Raw genomic sequence first — 17,945 nt, 5'->3', positions numbered from 1 at the left:
TAATTCTTTTCTTAAAGTTGGCATTCTCTCATATTAATATGGCCACACCTGCTTTCCCTTGATTAGTGTTTGCTTAGTGTTTGCATATTATGTGGCATTTATTTTCTATCCTTTTACTTGTGACCTGTCCTTTATGTTTAAAATGTGTTTCTTTGGTAGCCTGGCTGGCTCAGTCAGTAGATCATGCAACTCTTAATCTCAGAGTTGTGAGTTCAAGCCCCACACTGGGCATGGAACCTACTTAAAAAAATAAGAAAATAAAATAAAATAAAATAAAATAAAATAAATGTATTTCTTGTAATCAGCACATAAACAATCCTTATTTTTTTCCTCCAGTCTGACAACCTTTTAATTGGAGTATTTATTCATTTTAATTTAATACCGCTACTGATATAATTGAGGTTAAGTTTATCAAATTTATCATCTTGCTGTTTTTTATGTGTCCTTTCTGCTTTTTGCTTTAGTGCTCCCTGTTGACTACTTTTGCTATTTATCATGTACATATTTTCCTTAGTCTGTTTCATTTCCTCTCATTTTTTTTTGTTTTTTCAATATCCTTTTTTGTGGTTATCCCAGAAATTACAAAATGCATTCTAAACTTATTACAGCCTTGCTGAGATTAATATTTTTATCACATCTAGAACACTGCTATACCTTTACCGTAGTTGGACCCCACTTAGGTCCTTTCCTGTCTTTTTGCTGTTACGTTTCCCTCAATATATATGGTGCTTTTTACAAGGCATTGTTATTGTTGCTTTAGACCATGGGTATATTTCCTTTTTTAAAAAAATTTTTATTTATTTTTTAAATTTCTTTTCAGTATTCCAGAATTCATTGTTTATGCACCACAATGAGTATATTTCTTAAAGTGTCCCTTATATTTATGCTCTCTGATGCTGTTTGTTCCTTCTTGAACTTGCATGCATCCATCTGGAAAATTTTCATTCTGGGAAGTCCCATTTCTGGTGGTGTAAGCCTGCTGGTCACACATTTTCTCAGTATGTGCTTGTCTGGCAATGTCTTTATTTTACCTTTATTTTTGAAGGACAGTTTTTCTGAGTAGAATTCTAGCCTGGCTTTTTTTTTTCTCCAGAGCTTTAAAGAGGCCATTCTTTTGTTTTCTGGCATGCCTCGTGTCTGTTGATAAGTGAGTTCTCTCTCTCATTTTCATTTCTCTGAAGGCAGTTTCTCTTTTTTGTTGGGAATTTTTGGATATTTCCCTTCAGCAGTGGTGTTCAGTGTGACATCGCTGAGGGGGGGTTTGAGGTGGGTGAGGAGAGCCCCGGAGTAACAATGTGGTTGTCCTTGTCTGTGTCGTGACCGCCTCTCTTTGGGAGGAATGGCGTGAACTAGTTGATCTCTCTCTCTCAGTCTCTGCAGCTCTAAGGGCTGGGAGTCTCTGGGTCAGCAGGATGGTGGAAGGAGCACTGCACTGAGAGCCCAACGACGTGGGTTGAAGTCTGAGCTCTTTCCCTAATTCCACCTCTGGCGCGGGGCGAGTCAGTTCCCTGTGAGTGCCCCAGTTCTCTTGTCTGTAATAAAAGAAAAGAAGAGTGTGGTCGCCCGGACCCTGGGCTCTAACCACCTGTGGTCTGAGGGCAGGGTCGTTAGCGCCTTCCGGTTGATGGGGGACTTCTGCAGCCCTGGGCCTGCAATCCGGGTTCTGGATTCTTCTTCTGAAGTGTAGTAACTGGAAGTTGACGATGCTGATGCCAACTCTTCGTGCCATTCATGCACGTTTGTGGTGCTCTAGCCTGGGTGCCGTGATTTGCCTGCACTAACTTAATCCTCAAAATAAATTTCAAAGTAGCTTTTATTACTTTCCATTTTAAAGATGCAATCACTGATCCACAAGGAAGCCAAGCGACTTACCCCAGGCCACTGAGCGAGGAGGAGGAGGAGGAGCAGAGACGGGAACCCGGGGAGCCTGGCCCCAGGGTGCCCACTGCCCTCCCTGCCTTTGCTGACACTTTATCACTTCTGCTCGAGCCCCCGTTTCGTGATAGAATCCCTATCACGGATCGATGTGGATGGTATTTTAAAATTTATAAAGCATTTTAAAATTAAGTTCATTGGATCGAGGCCGCTTAACATTGGTTTTATGGCTTCGATTTTGGAGCTGAGAAAACTGAGGGTTGAAACAGCTGGGGGACTTTGCACAGAGTCACAAATTGGTTTGTAGCCGAGACATCACTTGAACGGGTGCTCCCGACTGTGAGTTGAGGAGTTTCTCTGCAGCACGGCAACGGACTCCGGGAACAGAGAAATAATCACCTCCCGTGGCCTGCTTCCCATGTGAGAAGTGTTTTGGGAGGTGTAAAATGTCTTACAAACATGTGTCCTGCGGCCCTAGGTTCAAAAGCAGGTCCCCATCCTCCTTGTTCCCTGCATCTTCAGGCATGTTCCTTAACGCGCTGTTTGTGGGGCCCCAGAAGGGAAGTGATGCAGGTGGCCCATTTTCTTTCCCTCTGGTGTTTCAGCTGCTCGAGGCTCTGACACCTGGTGCGTCCCCATGGCGGGGTGGACAAGACAAGTCAATTCCGCGGCCGGCCGGGCTGGAGCAGGCCTGGCAGCCATATCCTGAGAGGGGCTCTTCTCACTGCCGCTAGGAAGGGGGCAAGTCACATATGACAAACAGATGATCAGAGACAAATTGTATCATGTGGGAAGGAAGTGCTAGTCCTTGGTTTCCCTGGAGAGCCATTCTGTCCCCCTGACATGATTTGGTAGCAGAAGGAGGGGACTGATCAGGGAGGAACCAGGCAGGCTGGTGACTGTTTTCAGAAGATTTCAGGAAGGTTTGAGGTGCACCATTGCACAAGATAAATATCAGAGATGACTGCTCCCTATTCTGTTTCAGGGTTCACAACATCATATAACCCCTAGGGGCTTTGCAGTAATGGACACTGAATCCTCAGGAACTCTTGTCTCCTTGGACCCCGATTCTTTAATCCAGCCCTTCTGCACCCCATTCCTGTGACCCACACAACTAGTGATCAGTAAGGGGGAGCAGAGAACATGGCATCTCCTTTGGTAACAATGGTATCTAAAGAAAGCAGTCCGGTTCACTGAGGTCGAGCTGGCAACCTCCCTAGAACTTTTGGATCCTCCTGTCCTGCTCCCATTCTGTTCTACGTGAATTGTGACTCAGCTGTTCATCTCTGGACGTGCTGGTTGACTTCAGCTTGCCTGGATTAGCTAACCATGAGCCGTAAGGGCTTTGCTTTGACTTGCTTGTTCAGCTGTTTTCTTTCCCAGTTCCTCTGATAAGAGACATACGTCCGGCCGTCACCCCTTGTCACCCAGATAACACCACACGCTACTGAACCTGATGCTTGGCTAGGTCTCCCTTCCGGACACTTCTTAGATCCTGGGTTGTTCCCCAGACTTAGGGAATATTTGATACCGAGTAAACTAATCCTCCCCCAGGGACCTACCCCAGGCCACAGAATAAGGAAGCAAACTAAGAATTTTCCCAGAACCAGAGTAACAGGGTAACACTACTAATACTAATCCTATTTCTTCCTGTTTATGTGAACAACTACTGACGTATGCTGAGCCCTTGTGTGCTGGCCTGAGCCCATGACAAGCCACCCATCTCTTCTTGTCCCATATTACTGCAAAGAACCAAGATGTAGAGGTTAAGTAATTTATCCAGGGTCAGAGGGTAGTCGACCCTCCAATCATGGGGAGCAAGGAGAGCGGTGACCTGGCCTTCCTTCTCTGGGGCTCTTGTTGATCCAAAGTGGGAGGAGAAGAGTAGGAATCACTAAGTAGTAAATCAGGAAGGCGCACTGACGTTTTCGAGTAATGAAAATCCGACACAAGCTGGCTTTCTGGCGCCGATCCAGAAGTAGAGGGGGTTTCAGGGTCCGTTTCATTTAGGGGCTCACAATGGATGTGAGGCCACAGCTCCAACTCCCCCTCCTCTCCTGGTTCTCCTCTCCTTTGCGGTTTGCCTTTGATCTCCAGCTGACTTCTCATGCTAATGATAGAGATGCTGACAGCTCCTGGGGCTACTTGGTTCCTCCCTCGCATCCAGGAGTGGGGACATGACTTTTCATCTGCCAGCCACTGAATACAAGTCTTGAACCTCATTCTCTTTTGACAGCATAGGTCCCCCAGGAGGATGCTGTATGCTGGTGGCAGAGGCCTCGGGACAATGGAGCACAGGATTGAGGTGAAGACATTTTGAGTTTGCCACCCCCTGGATTTTGTGATTTAATGAGCCCTTTCAGTTCTGGCATTTTAAGTATCTAGAAAAAAAGGGTGAATCCATGCCAGATGTACCTCCTTCCCAGCCCTCTTGTCATCTCTACGGCTGTAATTCCTAGGAAGTGACTGTTATCTGTCTACCTCCTCCCGTGGGAGGTCGGGAGAGGCACGGAGACAATGATAAAGGGGAGGAAACGAGGCTGGAGAGCACAGGCTCTGAAAGGGTTGCTCAGGGTAGGATGCAGCTGACGTCTTATACTGCTCGGTTCCTTGGGGTTTGAGGAAAAGAGTAGTTAGAGAAGGTAGATGGAGCTTATGGGTTGCACCCAGAACCACGGGTGAGCTGTAGGTGCTCAAGGTCAATGGTCAGTAGAGAACTTCAACATCCCAGGAAGAACACCAGAATCCTCACCTATGTTCCAGTTACCTGCTCCCTCTGCCTGCTGGACCAACCTCAGATCACGGGGAAATGGGGGTGACAAGCAGGCTCCCATCCCAGCAGGAATGCAAAGTCTGGGACGTGACTTGGAGAATGCAAAGACTGGGGCATAACTTGGTCTCGAGATGACCTCTTTTGAAAGCTGGAGAATCTTATCTCCTCTCTGTTCTGCGCTTCTGCTTCCTATAGGCTTCCTGATTCGGATCAGTCGTTGGGTTTGAATCCATGGCCTGGCTCCGGGCCCACCCCCAGTGTTGACCCAAGTTCTGGCTTTTAGTTCCCTTCATTCAGCCCCTTGAGTCTCATCCTTGACTTCCGAATTCTGATCCTCTGCTGTTTTCACTATTTGTGGCTGCCGACAGGGCTGATGATGACATCAGTTACTGATAACTGGGTCCTCACTCTACACCTTGACTTTAACAGATGTCATTCCAACAACAAACATGCAGGTTGCATATTATTATTATTATTATTTACCCCAAGAACACAGAGGTTCAAAAGGGTTATGTAATTCCCTCAAAGTGTCTCAGCTCTTTAAGTGGCAACCTCAGGGGTCAAAGCCATTTCTGTCGGACTCCCATGTCCTTTTTCTTTTCACAGAACTTTTCTGTGTTGCACAGAACCAGATTGGAAGACTGTCTGCGTGTTGGAGGGCACAGATGTACAGATCCCCAGGGTTTCACCTCCCATTTTGGTCTCTTTCTGGCAGGGTCCTCCTGGGAGAGTGTGCCAAGCCTCCAAGGGCCACAGCTTCCCTTTCAACAGTTGAGCCCAAGCTTGACAAAACTCTCTTTTCCTCCCTCCCTTTAACACAAACTGAGACAGGCTGATATTTTGAGGAAGATTTTTGACTAAACACGAAGGGAAGCTGGAGGGAAGTGGTTATAGCAAACAGAAGCAGTACCAAAATAGCCAGCTTCCCAAATATGAACTGCTGGCTCGAAGAATCGCTGTGGAAACAAGAAGAGAGCGTTTCTGCTGCCCAAACCTGATGCTAAGGAAGCTGCCTCCCCCCACCCCACCTCCAAAAAAGAGCTGCCACAAAGTCCATTTTAGGGCCACTCAGCCACATACATACTTCCAGCTAAGGGTCCGGCAGGGGACGAAGAATGAGTAGGGCAGGGCAGGACTGCAGGACCCACATCTCCCTGTGTAATCTCATAGGGTCCCACGGCCTTGATTGGGACCCATATGCTCACGCTGTCAGCCCAGACTTCTCCCGGGAGACCTACTGGACATTGCTCTGCTTGGATGTCCCATGGACTCCTTTACACTCCAACCCATCAATGGTCCTCTCTCCAAATGTCTTCCTACTCAATAAATGGCACCACTGTCCACCCGCCTAGCTGGGCAATGTTGATTCCAGGAGGAAAGTCATTCCCCACTATTTGCCCATGTCCAACAGGCCACTCAGTTCTGTTAGATTCCCCCCCCCCAGATCTCTTCACTTTGCATTACTTCTACTATCTCTCACGTTCGAATCGCCCGTATCTCATCTGACCCATTCCCTCCCACCTCCTAACTAGTTTTACTACCTTCCATTTCACCTCCTTTGGTCTAGTTTTTATGCTGAACACAAATCAGATTATGCCATTTTTCCTGCCTAATGTCCTCTAGGTATTCTCCATGGTCTCAGAAACAGAATACCAAATACAGTCTGACCTTGCTAATCCCCCCGGCTTGTATCTCAGATGTTGCTGGATTTTTGTACATGGCATCTTGGACCTGGTCCCACCGCTGTCCTTCTGAACCAGGTCGGATTCCTCTGACATGCTACACTGACACTGGGGCTTGGAGCCCATTCTTCTCTCTGCCTGGAATACCCCTGTCCCAAGCTCTCTTGCCTGCTGTCACCTTTTAGTTTTAAGTTGGATGTAACTAGCTCCAGAAGGTTTCCTATAGCCCATGAAACTGGGGTTAAGTGCTAACTTCTACTTTTTATTTATACTGTCTTCTAGCTTTGAGGATTTCTGCCCAAGAGCAGGAGTGTGTGGGGAAAGCAACCACGTCCTCTGACTCACTGTGAGAATGCCATTTATTATCAGAGTGCCCGGCACAGGTGTTGGACAGTGCTCCATAAATATCTGATGAGCGGATGAGCTGAGGGAAGCATGAATGAAGGTGGGGTGACTGGAACCCTGGAGGGGAATGATGTGGCTGGTGTAGGAAACAAAAGAGGGATCCATTTAACAAACATTTCCAGAACACCTCCCCCCAGTCAGGCTGTGTGATAGGCAGTATGGAGAACCCCAGAGACAAGGGCTGGACTTCTGTCAATCAGTAAGACCTTGACCTCAGACCACTTGGCTCTGGTTACACTTTTATTGCTGTGAATCTCCCCTTTGAGCAGGCCTGACCACTCACTCGGGCTCATCTGGCCCACTTTACAGCCGCACAATCAAGTTTTAAAACAAATAATATCCAGCCCTTCTTTTCCTTTCCTCTTCTTTCCCTTTATTTTTCTTACCTTTTATGTCCTGTCTTCTCTTTTCCTATTTAAATGAAGCCCCATGCCATGCCTGTGTTTCCCTCTGCTTTCATCTTCGTCTTTTAATTCATTTGCAATGCTCCAGATCTCACTTTTATTGTGATTTATTTAAGAATGTGCTGGTGGGACCAGAGCTAATGCATTTCTGAAGGTGGTGTGTTAACATCCTAATTGATTACCCAGCATCCTCTGTGACTAACCCACTCCCGTGGTTGTCCAGGCGAGGAGGGGCTGGTGAGCAAAGCTGCGCAAGATTTGGAAGGGGATTAGTGTTAATTCCTCCCAGACACCTCCCTGTGATGTTTCTCGGTCAATACGAGATTATGTGGGGAGAAGGTTTAAACACACCTGTGCTTCTTCTCATCACCTGCTAATTCCTTCCTCTCCGTTCCCACAGCGGGCACGGGTGTGGGACCTGAGGTGTGGCTCTGCTGGCCCTCAGGGACCTTCCTTCCTGTCCTGGACCTGTCGGGAGAGCCCAGGCCGGGCAGCAGAGGCTGCTCGTGGTGTTTCCAGGCAAATGGGTCCCTGCAGGTGTGAGCAGGATCCGCTTCGTGGTCCGACAGGAGAGTGAGGTGAGCAAGGAGTCGTAGTACAGGTACCAGACAGGGAGAGAGAGTAGGAAGGCAGGAGAGGTTCTCAGCCACATGGCGTCACTGTGGTGTTCAGCAGCCTCAGAGGTTTTGGCTGACAGACTGTAGGGTGTTCCTGGGAGCTTCTCCTCTGGGTGTTCTCACCCTTGTATGATTTCCACCTGCTTCTGTGTGGACAGGCCCTGTCACTTGCTTCTAACCATACGTGGAAGGTGATGAGACATCTCTCCTGGGATCACACTGTGTTGTGGGAGTCTCATGTTGCCAGCCGACTCACCTCAGACCCTCTTTCTCCTTTATCCTGTGTGTGTGTGTGTGTGTGTGTGTGTGTGTGCACATGCATGTGGCCTTGAAGAAGCAAGACACCATGAGTCCTACAACTGCAAAGAACCGTGTGCTGCTGACAATGTGAATGGGCTTGGAAGAGGACCTCTAGCTTTAGATGGGAACCCAGCTCTGGTGATGCCTTGTTGCAGCCTGTGACCCTTAACCACAGGAACCTGAGCCACGGTGGGACATGCGATGCACAGAAACTGTATGTGGTTTGAAGCTGCTAACTATGCCGTAATTTGTTCTGGTGATAGAAATCAATAGTGATAAGAAACAAAGAGAGTGGTCCCTTTTCCTTCCTGCCTTGAGCACCGGTGGATGCTTTTATCCTTTTCCATCATCAGAAAAGTCTCCTGGAAAAGGACAATAAACCCACTCATACAAGCATGACCTTGACCGGCCACAGCTTAGGTTTCTTCTCTCTTGATGGAGTCACCCATACACAGATAAGCCTTATCACCTGAGGCTTCTTGTAGAAAATGTCTGTTGGGTAGTAACTGCTTATCAAATATAAAAGGAACTCACACAACTCAACAGCAAGAAAATGAAACAATCCAATTTAAAAACGGGCAAGTAGTTTGAAGAGCTATTTTTCCTAAGAGGATATAAGGATGGCCAACAGGTACGAGAAAAGGTGCTCAGCATCACAAATCATCAGGGAAATGTAAATCAAAACCACAGTGAGATGTATCACCACACACCTGTTAGGATGGGTATTATCAAAAAAGACAAGTAATAAGTGTTGAAGGGTGTGGAGAAAAGGAAGCTCTGGTGCACTGTTGGCGAAAATGTAAATTGGAAAATGTAAATATGGAAAAACAGTATCAGGGTTCCTCAAAATATTAAAAATGGAACCACCATGTGATTCAGTAACCTCACATCTGGGAATATTTCCAAAGGAAATGAAATCACCGTCCCAAAGAGACATCTGCAGTCCCGTGTTCGCTGTTGCATTACTCACAGAATCGAGACCTGGAAACAACCCAGTGTCTACTGATGGACGAATGGGTAAAGAACCTGTGGCATGTACACAATGGAGTATTATTCAGCCACAAAAAAGGGGAATCCTGTCATTTACAGCAGCACGGATGCACCTGGGGGCCTTATGCCAAATGAACTGTCAGACAGAGAAAGACAAATTAGGATGCCACTTATACGTGCAGTCTGAAAAAGCCGAATTCATACAGAGAGTCGACAGTGGGGTATTGAGCTGTGGGTCAAAGGGTACAAACTTCAGCTATAGGATGAGTAAGTTCTGGGGATCCAGGGTACAGCAGAGTGAGTATGATCAATAGGACTGTACTGCATACTTGGAAGTTAAGAGAGGAAATCTTAAATGTTGTCACCACACGCACAATGGTAATTCTGTGAGGGGATGGAGGTGTTAACCAACCTTATCGTGATCCTCATTTCACAATTTGTACGTGCATCAAAGTAGGACATGTACACCTTCAACCGACAGGGGCTGCATGTCAATGATACCTAAATAAAGCTTGGGGGGGCGGGGAGGGAAGCTTATTGGCCCTTTCTCTTCCGTTTATTTTATTTATTTATTTATTTATTATTTATTTTTTAAAATTTAATTTAATTTAATTAACATATACTGTACAATCAGTTTCAGAGATAGTGTAGTGATTCATCAGTTGCATGTGACATCCAGTGCTCAGCACATTATATACCCCCCTTAATGCCCAGCAGCCCTCCCTTTGTCCCCTACAGTGAAGAGTCTCTTACAGTTTCTATTCGGTTTAGATAGTTCACTATGTTTGAATTATGATGTCCCCTTTTTGGGACGGGCAGTTCGTGACAGCACTTTGAATTTTTCCTTCTTTCCTTTAAACTATTCTTTACTGGACTGGGCTTTCAAGATCTGCTATTTAGGCTCTATTAGAAGGGAAATGACTTTCATTGTCAACTTCAAAACCCCTTTCTCAAAGCAAATCCCCTTTAGGCCAGAGTGGCTAGCCCCAGGCCAGAGGCTCCCCACTCCCTCAGTAGATTCCCAGTTAAAAGACAGCCCAGTAGCCAGAGCCTCTCTGGAAATTCTGAGGGAGCAGGTCTGAGTGTTCGTTTTGGACATCTGAGTGAGAACAGCTTTTACTCTTTCCACTTAATTTGAAGGAACATGGGCTCTGAAATCAGACAGAACTAAATTTTGCCGTCTGTGAGCTATTTACTGGCTGTGAGCGACTCTCTTGTCCTGTTTCCCTTTCCAACATATGATTTTTGTGAAAATGGAATAAGGTAATGCGATAAAGAGTTCTCAGCACCATGGCTAGCTCCCAGCTGCCATCCAGTACCTGTTCAGGATTCCGGATTCTTCCTCCTGGGGAGGGTGTGTGTGTGTGTGCGCGCGCGCGTGCGCGCGCACGCACGCGCGCATTTCCGCGCACTCGTGAGTGCACCTGTGTAGGGTCAAGGAGGATCTGAGAGGGGCAAGAACATAAGATTCTAAGGGATGAAATGCTCAATCTCAGAGTGGAGGGGCTGCTGCTTCTTCACCCTCTTTCCCTCTGATTCCTTTCTTCTTCGTTCCTTCTCCCTCCTGAGTAAATTTATGCAGAGTGCTTAGGACAGCACCTGGCCATAAATGCCCTTTTTTGTTGCATTGCTGTATTTCTATTTTAACTGCTGTTATCATCACCACTGTCTTCATTGTCATCATCATCATCATCTCCTCTCTCCCTGCTTACTTTCGTTTCTTCACTAGAGGTAATAGACTTGTACCTTTTTTATGTAATGCTGAGGCTGGGAGCCTGTGTAAATTACCTTTCCTGAACTCCCCTGCCATCTGGTTCCTTGTTCAATTTTGCCAATAAGGAGGTACTGTCAGAGAGGGAAAGGCCTCCTACTGGCTTCTTTTTCTGCTTTTGGCAGTGTCTCTGGATGGGGCTGGTTCCCTTTGGGATGATCCTAGTATCAGCCACAGCACCCCCTTGTTGGTGATCATAGCTTTAAAGGGGACCTTCTCTGGTGCATCTACCAGCAGCAGCCCTTCTCCACATTTTGAGCACTGACTGGGGCCAGCTCTCTTGGGCAATTCCAGCCCTGACCAGGCGGCATCACAGCAGCACTGGTGTGAGTGCACTCTGGGCTCTGCCAGCACCATCTCCTCCCCCTCTTCCTCCCACCCTAGGGTGGTTGCCGCTTCCTGCAGTTACTCATCTCCAGGCTGTCACACCTTTTGCTCTTTGTTTTCTCAGGCTTGGCAACACTTTGTAACTAGTTCCTCGTGTTACATCGTTTCTTTTTGAATTTCCTGCTTGGATTTCTGTTTTCCTGCATGGACACAGACTCTTAAAGGCAGAGACTTCTTTCTATTCACTCCATAGGAAGAGGGATTAAAGTAACTTAGTATCAGAGCCTTTAGGGTTAATTGATTTGTAATGGCTTCCAATGTTATAGTGTCAACAGATGGGAATGAAAGCCATTTCCAAACTCACTTTCTCAAGGTTATAGAAGGAGAAAGTGGGATATGCCTTTCCCTTTTCCCCTCTCCATATCACTGCTGGATGTCCATGGAGATCCCTGAAACTGATTGTTTCATCCACTTATATCATTGTGGGTCTTCAGAATGCCAAGAATCGTCTCACCCATCCTTAAATTCTAAGTGATCTGTTATACCTTTTCTCCTCCCTCCACCCCTCAACATCTACCCCCATCTCCTCCATCACTGTCAAAACAGTCTTGAACAGGGGTCCTTCAAGATCCAATACATTAACTCCTATACTGATTTTTGAAAAGTGAATATTACTGAATATTCTCCTCCATGATGTAGGTAATATTTTTCAGATGAGAAAACTGTGGTATGGAAAATTAATCATCTGCCCATGATCACTGAGGTAGTAAGTGATGGTGCTGGATTCCAGACCAATTCCGCCTGATTCCGAAACTCATAAATTTAATAACCATACTATTCTACCATCCATCTATCCATCCACCCACCCATCCAATAGTTAGTGAGAGTTCACTACATGCTGAGCTCTGTGACAGGCACAGTAACTGAGAGTCAGAAGGGCTAGCCTATGTGATCTAATGCACCACAAAATTAGTTATGTCAGAGCCAGCCCTCAGAGAAGGGGCACTAGAACTGGGGATGGAGTGGTGAGGTGTAAGGGTGCTGGGGGCCTGAGAAGATAATAAACAGAGAGAAGGGACAGGATGAAGGACAATCATGAGGTGACAGCCAGGTCCCAGTCAGCCACTGTGAGATCATAGGAGATATTGGTCTCCTCGTTCTACTCTCCAGAGAGTTGGAGTGACAGCCTCCATCAATATCTGCGAACACCGAAACCAGGAGCATGTTCTGATGTGGGAGCAAAGTTCTCCGGGTATCTGATTTCTGTTTTTTCCTCTGCCTCCTTGGTTAGTTTAACAACAACAATTAAGTAAACTGAATGATGAAATAACTAACTTAACTACTATATCTTTAACCAAATGTTAATTTTCTGAGAGAAATACTTAAATTGGCCCATCTTGATTCAGTGTAATGGCACTTGGAGGAATCTTAAGTGTCACTGTGTTAGGAAATGGAAGTGAATAGGGAGCCCCCCCCCTTTTAAATCTAGATAACATTCCAAAGGGCATAAATTTTGAGAGCAGAAACTCTAACTCACCTTCATGAATCTTGGCACAACGCATGACAAGAGGAGAGGGGGTGGGTTTTAACTCCAATATATCTGATTCCAAAGCTCTGAAGTACTTTCCACCTGGGTTGTTCTTTCCCTGTATCTATACAGAACTTGTTTATTCTGCTCTATACCAGTCAACATAGGCTAAGTTATGCTGTGGTAAAAATTGTGCCCCTAAATCTTGGTGGCTTAGAACAGCGATTCTCAATGTGTGGTTCCTGAACAATAGTATCACCAGGGAAATTGTTAGAAATTCAGATTCTTGGTCTTTCCCTTAGACCTACTGAGTGAGAAACTCTCAGGATGGGGCCAGTAGTCTTTGCTTTATGAAACCCTCCGCGTGCTTTTGGTGCACACTGAAGCTTAAGAACCTTCGGCATAGAACAATAAAGATTTGTCTCCCACTCACCTTACAAGAGCCCTGGGGGTCGTCTGTAGCTCTGTTCTACATCACCTTACTTTGCCAGTGTATGGAGCAGTCCCTATTGGGACTGAAAAGAGATAATGATGGACCAAGAGCCAGATCTTAAGACGTTGCTCTGAAGTTACGTGTATCACTTACTCTCACATTCCATTTGTCCTCAGCAAATCTAAGGGAAATGGGGCAGAAACATATAATCCTGTCACAGAGAGGGGATACATAGGAAGGGAAATAGGACTATAGTATTAGTTTTATTTTTTCATTTCTCTATAGATTTAGGAGTGATAGTAAGAAGTAATATTTGACAAGCATTTTTCAAGGTCATGGAACAATCATAATTTTTCCCACTGTTAAGGTTTCATTGTTCAGCTTGTGTGGTCATTGTTATGGTTCTGCATGACTGTGCACAACAAAGGTAGCAAATTAATCTAGAGAATGTCAAGTGGTAAGAAGCAAAATGAAAAAAAAAAAATAAGCAGGGTAGGACAGGTGGTGCTGTTTTATGTAATGTGACCAGGAAAGACCTCTCTCATCAGATGAATCTTAAAGAAAGTTTGAAAAGAAGTGAAGGACTAGGTACGTGATGCAAGATAAGTACAGACGAGAGTGAAGTCCTTCAGGTGGTGGTATGGTTGGCCATGGTATGTTAGGGGAAATTAAAAAGCATCTGAGTGAAAGGGGCACCTGGGTGGCTCAGTGGGTTAAAGCCTCTGCTTTTGGCTCAGGTCATGATCCCAGGGTCCTGGGATCGAGCCCCGCATCGGATTCTCTGCTCAGCAGGGAGACTGCTTCCCTTCCTCTCTCTCTGCCTGCCTCTCTGCCTACTTGTGATCTCTATCTGTCAAATAAATAAATAAAATCTTTAAAAAGAGTATCTGAGTGATTGGAACAGAATGAGCTAAAGCTTAAACTTTTGGGCCATGACTCATAGTGAGATGTAAATTTTATATAAGGACCCAGTACACACACACACACACACACACACACTCACTCACTCACTTGTACACATGCTTTTGCTGAATTCAAAGTTGTACAAGAGAATACTTACCTTTACTGTGTACAGTGCACTGTAAAACTGTCTACCTATTAAAAAAATTCTGGTCATGACTACCTAAATTGATTACATAGTCTGCCAGTAGGTCAGAACCTACAGTTACACTTAGGTGGGCTAAGAGTATTAGGAATTAAGATCCGAGAGGTAGTTGAGGGAGCAGAGGATGGGCTTTTCAGGTTCTTAACATAAGGAGCTGAGTGAGTAGGAAGGCTACGAGAACACTGTTGAGGAATGACTTGTGCTTTTAAAACTTGACTCCGGCTGCTCTTTGGAGGATGTAATATGATGGGCCAAAGGTGAAAGCACAGAGAAGAGTCAGAGACCATCATGACAGGCTACAGAGGAGGCGAAGGTGGCTTGGATCAGAGGGGTAGTAGAAGAGATGGTAAGAAGTAGTCTGATTATTGTTTTCATTTCTTTCAAAGCTAGACCAAATGGTATTTTCTGATAGATTGGATGTAGAATGATAAAGAAAGGTGGAAGCCAAGGATGATTCCAGAGGTTTGGACTGAGCAACTAGAAGAACAGAGTTGATATTTACTGGGAAGGGTTATCTGAGGAAGAATTAGATCTGGAGGAAAAAATGGGATCAAAAGTTCAGTTTGGGGGGGAGGAGTAAAGATGGCGGAGAAGTAGCAGGCTGAGACGACATCGGGTAGCAGGAGATCAGCTAGATAGCTTATCTAACCATTGTGAACACCTACAAATCCAATGGGAAATCGAAGAGAAGAAGAGCAACAATCCCAGAAACAGAAAATCGATCACTTTCTGAAAGGTAGGACCTGCAGAGAAGTGAATCCAAAGCGACGGGAAGATAGACCCCGGGGGGAGGGGCCGGCACCCGGCAAGCGGCGGAGCGACGGACCACAAAATCGGGACTTTTAAAAGTCGGCTCCACTGGGAGACATCGCTCCAGAGGCTAAACTGGGGGGAAACCCAGGCGGGGTCAGCATAACCCCAGGACCCGCGGGGTCACAGAAGGACTGGGAGTGTCTGAGTGCCGCAGAGCTCGCAGGTATTAGAGCGGGGAAGCCGGCTACAGCGACAAAGCCGAGGAGTGAGCTCTAAGCCCAGGGTTACCTTGTGCCGGTCGCAGGCTGGGTGGGCTCGGAGCGCGGCCGGAGGCCACGGAGACAAAAGCGACCCGGCGCTTTTCTCCAGCTCCAACAATTGACTGCTTTCCTCGAGGCGCGACCGCAAGCCAGGGAGGCGGGGCTGTTGGGCGCTTTGCTCTGAGAGTGCACTGAGGAGCGGAACCCCAAGCTCTCGGCTCCTCCGGGCCGAGAGACTGGGAGGCCGCCATCTTCATTCCCGTCCTCCGGAACTCTACGGAAAGCGCTCAGGGAACAAAAGCTCCCGAAAGCAAACCCGAGCGGATTCCTTAGCCCGGCCCCTGGCAAGGGCGGTGCAATTCCGCCTGTGGCAAGGACACTTGAGAATCACTACAACAGGCCCCTCCCCTAGAAGATCAACAAGAAACCGATCCAAAACCAACTTCAGTCACCAAGAACAGCAGAATTCCACAGCAGGAGAAAGCAAATCCTACCTGGACAAAATGACAAGGCGGAAAAACTCACCTCAAAAAAAAGAACAAGAGGCCGTACCGAAGGCTGGAGACCTAATCAATACAGACATAGGTAGCATGACAGATCTAGAGTTCAGAATGACAATTCTCAAGGTTCTAGCCGGGCTCGAAAAAGGCATAGAAGATATTAGAGAAACCCTCTCCGGAGAGATAAAAGCCCTTTCTGGAGAAATAAAAGAACTAAAATCTAACCAAGTTGAAATCAAAAAAGCTATTCATGAGGTGCAATCAAAAATGGAAGCTCTCACTGCCAGGATAAATGAGGCAGAAGAAAGAATTAGTGACATAGAAGACCAAATGACAGAGAATAAAGAAGCTGAGCAAAAGAGAGACAAACAACTACTGGAACACGAGGAGAGGATTCGAGAGATAAGTGACACCACAAGATGACACAACATTAGAATAATTGGGATTCCAGAAGAAGAAGAAAGAGAGAGGGGAGCAGAAGGTATATTGGAGACAATTATTGGAGAGAATTTCCCTAATATGGCAAAGGGAACTAACATCAAAATCCAGGAGATGCTAAGAACGCCCCTCAAAATCAATAAAAATAGGTCCACACCTCGTCACCTGATAGTAAAATTTACAAGTCTTAGTGACAAAGAGAAAATCCTGAAAGCAGCCCAGGAAAAGAAGTCTGTAACATACAAGGGTAAAAACATTAGATTGGCAGCGGACCTATCCACAGAGACCTGGCAGGCCAGAAAGAACTGGCATGATATATTCAGAGCACTAAACGAGAAAAACATGCAGCCAAGAATACTATATCCGGCTAGGCTATCATTGAAAATAGAAGGAGAGATAAAGAGCTTCCAGGACAAACAAAAGCTGAAAGAATTTGCAAACACCAAACCAGCTCTACAGGAAATATTGAAAGGGGTCCTCTAAGCAAAGAGAGACCCTAAAAGTAGTAGATCAGAAAGAAACAGAAACAATATACAGTAACAATCACCTTACAGGCGATACAATGGCACTAAATTCATATCTCTCAATAGTTACCCTGAATGTTAATGGGCTAAATGCCCCAATCAAAAGACACAGGGTATCAGAATGGATAAAAAAACAAAACCCATCAATATGCTGCCTACAAGAAACTCATTTTAGACCCGAAGACACCTCCAGATTTAAAGTGAGGGGGTGGAAAACAATGTACCATGCTAATGGACATCAGAAGAAAGCTGGGGTGGCAATCCTTATATCAGATCAATTAGACTTTAAGCCAAAGACTATAATAAGAGATGAGGAAGGACACTATATCATACTCAAAGGGTCTGTCCAACAAGAAGATCTAACAATCTTAAATATCTATGCCCCTAACATGGGAGCAGCCAACTATATAAACCAATTAATAACAAAATCAAAGAAATACATCGACAGTAATACAATAATAGCAGGGGACTTTAACACTCCCCTCACTGAAATGGACAGATCATCTAAGCAAAAGTTCCACAAGGAAATAAAGGCCTTAAATGACACACTGGACCAGATGGACATCACAGATATCTTCAGAACATTCCATCCCAAAGCAACAGAATATACATTCTTCTCTAGTGCACATGGAACATTCTCCAGAATAGACCACATCCTGGGTCATAAATCAGGTCTCAATCGGTACCAAAAGATCGAGATCATTCCCTGCATATTTTCAGACCACAATGCTCTGAAGCTCGAACTCAATCACAAGAGGAAATTTGGAAAGAATGCAAATACATGGAGACTAAACAGCATCCTTCTAAAAAATGAATGGGTCAACCAGGAAATTAAAGAAGAATTGAAAAAATTCATGGAAACAAATGATAATGAAAACACAACAGTTCAAAATTTGTGGGACACAACAAAGGCAGTCCTGAGAGGAAAATATATAGCAGTGCAAGCCTTTCTCAAGAAACAAGAAAGGTCTCAAATACACAACCTAACCCTACACCTAAAGGAGCTGGAGAGAGAACAACAAAGAAAGCCTAAACCCAGCAGGAGAAGAGAAATCATAAAGATCAGAGCAGAAATCAATGAAATAGAAACTAAAAAAACAATAGAACAAATCAACAAAACTAGGAGCTGGTTCTTTGAAAGAATTAATAAGATTGATAAGCCCCTGGCCAGACTTATCAAAAAGAAAAGAGAAAGGACGCAAATAAATAAAATCATGAATGAAAGAGGAGAGATCACAACCAACACCAAAGAAATACAAA

This window comes from Martes martes (assembly GCF_963455335.1).
Source record: "Martes martes genome assembly, chromosome: 8".
Lineage (NCBI taxonomy): Eukaryota > Metazoa > Chordata > Mammalia > Carnivora > Mustelidae > Martes > Martes martes.
This window is presented reverse-complemented; position numbering follows the sequence as displayed.